This window comes from Pteropus vampyrus, unplaced genomic scaffold, assembly GCF_000151845.1.
Source record: "Pteropus vampyrus isolate Shadow unplaced genomic scaffold, Pvam_2.0 Scaffold81, whole genome shotgun sequence".
In the NCBI taxonomy this organism is placed as follows: Eukaryota; Metazoa; Chordata; class Mammalia; order Chiroptera; family Pteropodidae; genus Pteropus; species Pteropus vampyrus.
The window spans coordinates 5,194,766-5,206,087 of record NW_011888862.1 but is presented as its reverse complement, the minus strand read 5'-3'; positions in this window follow the sequence as shown (position 1 = coordinate 5,206,087).

The following is an 11,322-nucleotide window of genomic DNA, read 5'->3' as shown; positions in this document are numbered from 1 at the left end:
AGTTGGAAAACCACTTATTTGAAGTCATTATGAGCCACAAAACTCCAATAAGAACCTTCAGTGCCAAGTTTGTGTGAGTCTAGGCAAGTATCTTCCTTCCTTCTCGTGGAGTCACCCCTCCTTCCCCTGCTGCTCTTCTAATCCCACCACTCATTTCCAAGGCAACCGTGTCAGAAGGTTACTATTTGATCTGGTAATGCGGAAGTTCCAAGCAGGAGAGTTACAAATTGTGAATAAAGCTGTGGACATGTTGTCCATCTCTTTCACGACGAGGCCAGTGGAGGCAGAGAGGAGCTTGCTTTCTGCTCTGGGCTCCTGGGACTCTCTTCGTGCATAATGCCACCCTGCACATCCTGTGCAATGGGAAGTTGACGACCTAGTGGTTAAGGCCGTAAGAATTTCAATTACATGTCTTTGGAATATTGAGGTCTCAGAAATGGCCGGCTAGCTGGTTGATGCATGGGACAGGAATTAGGTGCCCTGTTTTGTTTGTGCACACATGCTTATTCTTTTTAACTCTTTGTCACAACCATATACTAGGAGTGGATTGAGGTGGTAGCGAAGCTAGGTCAGGGAAAGGAACCTCTGTTTTCTTTCAAGGATCACTGTGATACACATGCATATACATACACACATGTATACGTATGCGTACATACTTGCACGTATGTGTGTGTATATGCATGCGTCTATCATTTGTTCTGAGACTGGAGGGTGAGAGAATGAGCACAGTGAGAGAGTGGAGGTAACAGAGTGGTCCCTCGGGGTGCGGCACACCCCTATTTCAGATGCCCAGTGCTAATTGATCTCCTAAGAACAGAGTGGGAGCATTTAATCAGTTTTGAAGAATGGAGTTAGTTGAATTTAAGGGTGGGACACCCAGGGACAAACTAAATGCAGGAGCGGCTCCAGGCTGAATTCCAGGCTGAGGGGAGGAGCGGGATGGCATGGTAGACATGTGGGGTGTGCTTTAGGCGGTTGAGGGGCATGACAGAAATCAGAGACCGATGGTCTTGGAGCCCTGAGTTTTAGGTACAAGAAGGGCCAAAGGTTTTGTTCTTCTCTTAGACATGGAGCCCAGGGGACTTACTTACATTACTCAGGTTTTTATTGTACGTTTTGGAGAAAAATGATAGGTTGTGTAGTATTTGTCAATTTGACGATTCACATTCCTAAAGAATGTAAAGGCTCTTTTTTTACTTTGACAATAACTGGACTCAAGTTTTGGAAATATCTGGAAGCTGTAAAAATAATTCAAATGTTGTAAAAAGAGAAAGTTACCGTAGTAGGATTAAAATATAATGTTATCTGAAGATTGAAGTGTTTTTTAATTACCAGAGCTGAGTCATCTTTTGTCTCCTGCTTACTATGTCACCTATAGTATTGAGCTATAGCAAGCCTGACAGACAGTTTCAATTTAACATTTGAAGTCACGTGTGGTCATTGAGCTTTACCCAGAATCTTCCTGAACATTCAGTCTGGGAGGTTGGCCCCGCCCCCTCCCCCCCAAATCAGGAGTGGATGGTATAAAAATCAATGTTAAGACGTGACCATTCAGCGACGCCTTTTCTGTTTTCAACATCAATTGAGAAGAAGTAATTTAATAATGCTTTAAATTCGGTTGGAGGACACAGGGCTTCCTTGCAGAATTACTGGTCATATAGCTTTTCCTCCAGAAGCAAGAGAGTGTTGTATGAAAGTAACCAGTTCTCTTTACAGCTATGTGCTTCTCTTGATAGAAGAACCATTTCGTGTGTCTAGCTCACTGCAGAAACGTGGCCGGTTCCTCAAGGAGGCAGCATGCGTGGCTGGGGTGCCCTCCTTCTTGTGGGTGCATGAGTCCTCCTCCTTTTGGATGTGTCTTTGTCTCATCTGCTGCACGGTGGCCAGGTTCTGCCAAGCTCTCACCAGCCTTCTCAGGAACTGGTGTGCTTACGCAGCTTTATGACGTTCCTCCACTTGACCTAGGTATGCCCCTCTTTCTACTCAGATAGCAACAGGCGAGCGCTTTATTGCAGTAGCACCTGACCCTGGCCATGCATTAGAAACTGAATACCAATGTCCTGGGCCGACCCCACTACCCTTTCCTGAATTAATTGGCTTAGAGGGAGCACTGGGATTCGGATGCAAAACCGTAGTTGAAAACATTGCTTTAATCGGTCGTCATTTCAATTCCAACTCTTTGGCCATTTACCCAGATTTGGATAGACTTTCAGTCAAGACGTGTAGTGGGGAGTGTGTAAATTGATTAGGCCGAAATGGTTTGGGAGTATTTAAATGACAGTTGGAATGGTCTAACAATGGACGTTTAATAAGAATCATTTCTTCTAAAGAGGATGTAGAATCCTTTTAATAACATTGACACGTTTCTATGGTTAATACAGTAACTCTTTGTTAAGCTTTGTGAAGCTTTGAGAAACATTAATATGTTGCCCTAAGTTTTGTTCCCATGGCTTTGGATTTTGGGGAACTATATTAAGTTGGCATGTAGAAGACAGGGATAGGATTATAAGCTGTGAAATAATATGAAAAAAGAATGACATATGAAAGATTGCCATATTCACTCAAGCTCTGGTAAAATGCTCATATGTACGAGATATTGAGCCAATATCTACTGAATACATTTTTAATGATCATAAATAACTGATTTCTTTCAATTTAAAAAAATCTTGTTGGCAGAGAAGCCAGTGACTTTTTCAGTAGAGGTATGACGTGATGAAAATTGTGATTAAGAATTACTTCGATAGTATTATATTGGATGGATGGCAAGAAGCGGGAAGAACCCAAAGATAACCGTTCGACAAGGCAAGCTGCACCTCTAAGCTGAAGGAAGGGAAGAATTGGGGTGGTCAGGTTTGAGAAAGCTTCATGGAGGGGATAGAAATTGGGCTGAGCCTTGAAAGATGCAAAGGATATTTGGAGGGGTGGGTGAGAGAGTCAGCCTAGGGAGGGAGACATTTACAAATTGTTATTCAGTCACGTTAAAAGAGAAATTAAAAATTTAGCACTTGATTTCTGAACACTCCCTGCTGCTCCCCTCACCTAGGCCCTCGCCGTTCACACTCCTTTCCACTGCGTGTTCAATCCGCAGTCTATGCCAGGACCTTGAGTACATTGAACAGCACACACTCGTGTCTCTCAAAACATCTCTAGAAATATCTCTTCCTCAGTTTCTCCCTCAGCCGTTCAGTTCTCCAGCCCCAGCCCAGACACTACCAACCACCCCACTTATCTTTCCAGGCTACTTTCTTTTCTCCATTTCTCTTTTTTCTTCTGCCGTCCTGGCTGATTTTTCTAATCTGTGTGCTCCCACCCAACAGTTAGTATTTGTTAGGCATGGGAAAGCCTAACGAATGGGATAAGTCATTCAGGGGTGCCTCCAGTTCTCCACACTCACCCACCCAAGCCTGCTATTACAGACAGAATGGAAGATTTTTATAAAGAAGCTTTTTTGTTGTGCTACCTAAGTATAAAACATGAATCCTGATTTCAAGAAGCTTATAGTATCTCTATTGGATGGGAGTACACAAGACTAAAGAGAGAAGCCAAGTCAGGACTAGATTCTTCATACAAGCAGGGAGGGTGGTAGTGTTCAAGATGGAGGGGAAAGACTGGGAATCTCATGGGTCAGAGACGCAACTTGGGAAAAGACTGTCATAGGAATAAAAATATAAATGCGTTTTGAGATACATGTGGTGTGTTATGTAATGTAAATTCCTTATTCATCTCCTCAGGAAATGATCAGCAAAATTTTCACTAATTCTTTGGTGAAAATAGATCCTTTATGATATCTGAAAAGACTAGCTCAGTTCTGCTTGTGGCGAGAGGACAGAGGGGGAACGCAAGGACTTTCTTGCCTTTCTGTGTCTTCTTGGCCCAGCACAGTGTGGGACACGGGCTAGATGCTCAACAAGAACTTATGATTTGAATGTATTTTTATTGATTTGTTTGTTTGTTTGTTATTTTTTATGTGGTCATAATGTATTTTTGTTTTTACAACTTCCCTTTGAGGCCCACACTTTTTCCCAGTTTGCCAGATAAGAAAAACGAGAGCCTGAAGTACCACACTACTCTGCTTCCAGATTCTTGCACATTGTAGGAGAGGCATTATAGGGTTTATGCCAGAGAATATCTTTTACTTTATATGTTAAATATGAGTCACATTTCAACCATATAACCTTGACTTTTGTGCCCCGTTTTCACTTTGCAGCCCAAAGAGTATATATTACATTTGGGTGATAAAACAGGGGGTTGATATTTGCCTCAAAGAAAGCAAAATTCAGTCTACCTTTGTTTTACATTTTATCCCTTTTCTATTGTGGTTCAATAGCAGAAGACTGATGCCTAGGAATGCAGTGGTAAATAAAAGGAATATATATCACATAAGCTTCATTAAAGGCACAAACCAACGAGTGCTCAAGGGATTTCGAAATAGTTGAACACATCAAGGATTCTGTTGGCGCTCTATCAGTGTTTGCTGGATATGTAGTTAGTGATGGTTCTATCTGCTCTTTGAAATACAGTGAACATTTGGAAAGGGAACTCATCCTAGAACAGAACATCGTGTTTAGATGTTGTAATGACTCTGGAGCCCAGGATCTTGTTCCTTAAAGCAATGTGGAATGAATGTTAAGGATGGAAGGCGTCTCAGAGACATGGAAGCTGAAACCCCCAATAGAGACTGAGTTTAGTCCAGAACCCAGATCTCTTGGAGTCTAGCTTGATGTTCTATTCATCAGAAATTCATCAGAAAGGCATTTGGTGGGGTAAATGGTGTAATTGACTGACGGGGAGAATTTACTATTTTATCTGGGAGTACAGATAAAATGGCCTCTAAGAATCTATGAGAGCCCATAGTCCATGAAAAACCATATTCCATGAAAACAAATGATTGTGTTTTTTCCCCTTTAACTGAATTTCTTGAAATTTTCTAGTATCTTCTCTCTCCATCAGCAAATATTCTTTTGGAAATCATGTAGAAAATGATTGAGAAATTAATTTTGGACTTATTTCCTCGAGGTTGAGGTCATCAAGAATAAACATAATTTTCACCATTCTTGGGATGGAAAAGGAAGAATTTGCTATGAGGTGTTAAGGCTGGCCTGAAGACAACCTATAACTGGGTTAGACTATCAAAGAATGGGAGGAGGTGGAGATTTCTGCTTGGAAGTTTAAAGAGGGAAGGATCTTGATCCTGGGTGCTGTGGATTCTCAGGATAAGGAAGAGCAACCAGCAATGCAAGTTCCAGAACAGGAAGAGAGCAGAGCTTACAGGAATGTAGTGCTTTGGAAGTAGAAGACCACAGAGAATGCCCTGTAGATGGTGGAAAGTATCATGGTCAAGAGGCATAGCCAGAGCATGCGCAGATCAGTGGTGCTCAACCACTGATGCAGGACCATCGTTCACCAGAGGCCTCAAGGTACAGCCTGAGAAGGAGCATCGAGAAACTGATGCTTTATTTTCCGCCATTACCAGTTCAGGTAAGTGGGTGCTCAGGCCAGATTTCCTTTGTTTTAGAGAAAGCCATGCCATTGTAGCTGTTTCCTGAGTGTCAATACCTATCTTATTAATATAATTATAATAGTAATAATAGCTACTGTTTACATAATGCCTACTGTTATGGACTGAATGCTTGCGTCTCCCCAAAATTCTTATGTTAAAGACCTAGCTCCCAATGTGATGGTGTTTGGAGATGGGGTCTTTGTGAGGAAATTAGGATTAGATTAGGCAATAAGGGTGGGGTCCTCATGATGGGATTAGTGGCCTCATAAGAAGAGGACGAAGAGGACGAGAGACAAAGAGAGTTCTCTTTCTCGTCCCCTGTGCACAGACACCGAAGAAAGACCATGTGATGACATGGCGAGGAATTGACAATCTGCAGCTCAAGGAGAGTGTTATCACTGGGAACCGAATGAGCCAGCACCTTGATCCTGGACTTCCCAGTCTCCAGAACTGTGAAAAAATACATTTCTGTTGTTTAAGCCATCGAGTCTATGAAATTTTGTTAGGGCAGCTTAAGCTGACTAAGATAGCTACCATGCGTCAGGAACTTTCCACATATTGTTTCAACTAATAGTCGAAACAACTGTGCAAGGTAGCTATTTCTACCTGGGGAAGGAAGCAGAAACAAGGTTAACTGCCTTGCCTAGGGTCACATAGCTCACCTGTGAGAGAATGTGCTGTATATAAAGTGCTTAGCGCAGTGTCTGGTACAGAATATGCACATAATAAAGAACCTTATGACTCAGAGGCTCATATTTTTTTTCAGCATATATTCTGGTCACCCTTTTGTCCCAGCATGTTCGCTGTCTCTAACCATTACACTCCATAGCTACCACTGCACACAGAGATTATGATTCTGTTGTGACACAATGGAAATTAATGAAGTTCAGTCGAAACTAGTTCCGGCCTGAATGGAGAGCCCAGGCTCATGGTTCCTCAGAGTTTCTTGTCTGAAGCGAGAAGCCTCTGGAATAAGAACCAGTAGCAGCAGAATTCCAATCAGGGCCCAAACGGGGACATTTTCCCTGTAAAACTCTTCCTCCAAGGCCTCCTCCCAGACACACCTCGCCGAGGCCCTCATGGCTGACCTTGATGAGGAGCTTCTGGCAATGAGCTAGGAGGATGTTCCTAGCTACTAGCGTAAAGGAGCAGAAGAAAGAAAAGAACAGGTAAGGAATAAACTCCAGGGTTAATGAAAAGCACCTTTGCTATTGAATTCTTCTGTGAAAATTTCGGGGTAAATCTCCTAGATCAATTTTAGTTCATCTTTCATGCTAGAGAAATGTCAACTAGTTTGTTCTAATTACCATCACTAAAATGCCACAGTAAGATGGGCAAGCTGATCAAGGCTTTCATTTCTGGTCACTTTTGTACATGGAGCTGCCATAGCAGTCAGCGTCTGTGTAGCTTTCATTCCCTCGGTTCTTGGTGTTCTCTCTGGCAGTAAGAAATTCTCTTCCTCCACAGAACAAGAGTCATTTTGTTAAAACTGAATGCCTGTCATTTATTCCTTGCAACTAATGTACATTTTATCAAAGAATTCAGGTGGTTCACACAGAAATCCCACAATGCAGTTCTCCATTTTTATTTCCTGAGGCTGTTAACTGGCTTACAATAAAAACCTTTAAGCATTCCTCTTTTCCGTGAAAATTGCTCTCAGAATCAGTAGGATTGAGCATATATAATAGAAAGAGACAATGAGATCATTTTCGCACGTAACCAAGCTCCTATTTGGAGCTTCGTTCGTGTACCTAACCTGGTGAATTGTGGGATGCTCCATGAACTGTTTCTGAGATTTCAGTTGCAGAGATTGATTCTTCCCAGAGGGGCTGATTGATCCAGCCACGTGGCAACTCTGGGCGGAGCTGAGGGTGCATGCTTAGGACAAACGAGGGCTCACTTTGAACCTAAGGCAGGGTTTCTTAACCATGGCACTATTGACATTTTGGTGGTATTCTATAATTTTTTTCCTCTGTTCCCTCTTTTTTTATGTTATGTGTCTCAGTTCTGGATTTTTTTTGTATGTGTGGTTACCATAAAGTATATATCCAGCAAAGTTATCCTTTAGATATGAAGGAGAAATAAAGACCTTTCCAGATACACAGAAGCTAAGGTATTGTCTACCACAAGGCCTGCATTATAGGAAATACTGAAGGGGGTTTTTCTACCTGAAACAAATAGACAAAATGATAGGAGACTACTCATATTTTGAACCAAACAATTCTGTGTCATGGGGGCAGTCCTGTGCACTGTAGGATGTTAGCAGTACACCTGGCCTGTACCCACTACGTGCCAGCACCCTTCCTCCAGTTGTGACAACCAAAAATGTCCACAGACACTGCCATATATGTCCTGTAAGGCAGTGGTCCCCAAACTTTTTGACACCAGAGACCGGTGCTCCTGAGAATCCAACACCTGATGATCTGAGGTGGAGCTGAGGCGGTGATGCTAGGTAATGCTAGTGCTGGGGAGTGGCTGCAAATGAAGATGGAGCTTGGCTCACCTGCCGCTCACCTTCTGTTGTGCAGCTGGGTTCCTAACAGGCTACAGACTAGTACCAGTCTGCGGCCCAGGGGTTGGGGATCAACCCCTGCCATAAGGAAAATATTGCCCACTGTTGAAAACTACTGACCTAAAGCACACAGAATTGTTTCTTATGGTGCAGCTGTAGAATGCTTTGAACACTTGTTCAAAGGGCTGCACAACTTGAGGGAGCCACTGGAGGATGAGCAGAGATGCTAATTGGAGCAGCTTTATAGCAGTGTTCTTGAGGGACCCCACAGAATCTGTGGGAGAATGGGCAATCCCTTGGGAAGCCCGATGGAACCATGGATAAGAGCAAGTCCTGGGATACCAAGAACTTTAACAGCCACCAGTGAGAACACACCCCTCACCCCAAGAGCTGAGATGACCCTGCACCAGGGGGTGACTGTCATCGGATAAGCTCCATCACCCAGGGTGAGGTTCAGCCAGCCTCTTCTATCTGCTTGATGTGGTATCCTTAGCATAGAATGAGAAGAGAGTGTTGATCTTATCTTGATTTTTTTCATGCAAGGGAGATAACATTTCTGTTCAATAAGCATTTATTTTGTGCCTGCTGTTTATTTAAAGTTCTCTGTTTGGTTGTAGAGATGTTGGTAGATTGCAGAAATGGCCACAAATTATTTACCCCTCTGTGTCCATGCTTTCGGGTAGTCCTTTCTCACACTGACTCTGGGCTTGGCCAGGTGATTTGCTTTGGCCAATGGGTGGGTGAGAGTGATACAAGTAGAGACTTGAAAAGCTTTTGTTCATTGAGACTTTATCCACTCTTGAGGCTCTTGGGACCCTGCGCTATTGCTACGTGAGGATGCCTGGCTAACCTGTAGGATGGTCAGAGACTGGCTCAGAGGCTCCTATCACCCCAGCTGACAGCCAGCCAACTTCCAGTATTAGAGACACCTTGCAGGCCAGCAGCTGACACTGCTCAGCTAAGCACAGCGGAAGACCAGCAAAAGAAAGGCCCAACTCAAATGCCAACCCACGGAATTAAGAGTGAAGAGTGCAACTGATGGTTGTGGTTTTTAGGTACCTAAGTTTTAGCGCGGTTTGCTGTGTGGCAGAAGTTAACTGGTGCAGAAACACAGATGGATGAGACATAGTTCTTTCTTTCAGGACCACACAAGTAGACCGCTCTTCTACCAAGGGAGCCTGTTTGTGTAATTGGACCCTTAGAGCCATGGTAGGTGATGATACCAGTCACTCACATTCCTTTTCCCTGGAATACTAGTTCAAAGTATGAACTCTGACACCGATGTGATTGGGTTCAAACCCCAGCTCCATCACTTAGTAGTTCTCTGACTCTGAGTAGGTTGCTTATTCCTTGTGTCTCTATTTCCTCATCTGTAAGAGGGAGTAAAATAATACCTACCTCATAGAGTTGTCGAGAAGATTAATATATACAAAGTTCTTACAACAGGGCCTACTACTTATTAAGTGTTTTGAAAGTATTAGCTCTAATAGTTGGTCTAAAATAGAATTAGCATGAAAGCTTTTTCTTTTTCTTTTTAAACAAGACTCCGTTTAATAGCAATATATGTTTGTAGAAAATTGAAAAAATACGGGAAAGGTATAAAGAACAAATGTTACTCCCTATATTTTGTACCAACTTTAGCAATAACACTGTTGTAAGTCGCGCTGCTGCGATCGGCTGTTGGACAAAGGTCATTCAAGGCACTCAGGGAATAAACGTTATCAAGCACTTAGCTGGGTGGTGCTCTTTATATAGACCTTACTCAGTGTACATTTCTCCAGGTGGATTGAAGGGGATCGAGGAGTTCTTTGTCCTACAGCAACAGGGGGATAATTTGCAGATCTCAATGGACTAACCAAAACATTAGGGCAAGGTGTGAAAGAAAACCAGCAAGGAAGGCAATGATTAGCTGCTCCGGGCCTGTGGAGCATTTTAAACTGAAGAACACGTTTGTACATGCTGCCTCTCTTGATGTGCAGAGCAGTTTGGTGTGTTCAGAACGTTGTTATTAAAGCTGCTTTTGCAGAAGCGGGCGCTATAGCTTAGAATGGTAAAGCAGATCGCTGAACTCACGTGGATAGTGACTTCTGGAGTTGGCCTCATGCCCAGGGCCACTGACTTAACTTTCCTCATCTTCTTGTCATAGCTCATGCAATCTGGAAACAGTTCCTGCCAAGCGGGGATGACTTGGGGCTGACATTCATTTTAGGGGCTTTCCAGTGAGGTCAGTATGACCTCATTAGGACAAGAAAGCTAAGAGCGAGAGGAGAGTATGGTTTCTAAGACATTCTGAAGCCTGTGGGGTGAACTCTACACTGCGGATCATCGTATTAGAGTTGGCGAGAGTGGGTGCTGTTTTTCAAATTCTCTTGTTGAAAGGCTTTTAAACTCCTGTAAATGAACTGGATATTTTAAGTGCACGCAGGAGTTGGGGAAGCGGGGGTGGGATAAAGTATAAATCTAGACAGGAATTACAACTAAGACCACTGAGTATTTATTGTGTTTCCATCAACAACATTCATGTTCTCGAAAGAACCGAAGCCAAACCTGTTAAAATAGGGAAACATCCGTTTTTAACCAGGACTGAAATCTTAGGCGTAATTTAGCTATAGTACCAGGAACAATGAAGTTAAAATGCTACATGTGTATCCAGTAAGCATTTATTCAGTTGCTTTACGTGTCGGGTATGGAGTTTGGCATGGGTGACAAAGCTCGTATGAGAGCATCCTCAGGGACTTGAGAGTCTGAGCAGAGTAAGACGCTTAGAGAAAAAAGTGTGTTGAAGTGTGTAAGCCATTAACAGGAGTGGGTACAGAATATAGCGGATAGATGGAAAAAAAACAGGTGTTTGATTTGGGTATGTGGGAGGGATAGAAAGATCTTCATGGAGGGATTATCTTTGAGGTAAGTTTGTTTTTTTAAAACGACTTCGAGTTTAATTTCCATACTGTACTATAAAACTCATTTTAAGTGTACAACTCAATGAATATTAGTCAATCTACAGAGTTGTGCCGTTATCACCATAATCCAATTTTAAAATGGTTTCATCACACCCCCTCCCCGCCCCCAAAATCCCTGGTACTCATTGGTATCGCAGCTCCAGGCAAACACAACTTAACTTTGTGAAGTTTTGGAAATCAGTAGGTGCCCAGCTGTGGCCGGGGAGGGGGACATCGGGAGGGGAGGGCAGCTTGAGCAAGGGCGCAGAGACATGGGTGGACGTAGTGTATTTGGGGGAATGCCAGCAGTTTAATAAAGCTGGGGCCCAGGCTTTGTTGAGATGGGGGTGGTGTGGAGTTTTGGGGGAGGG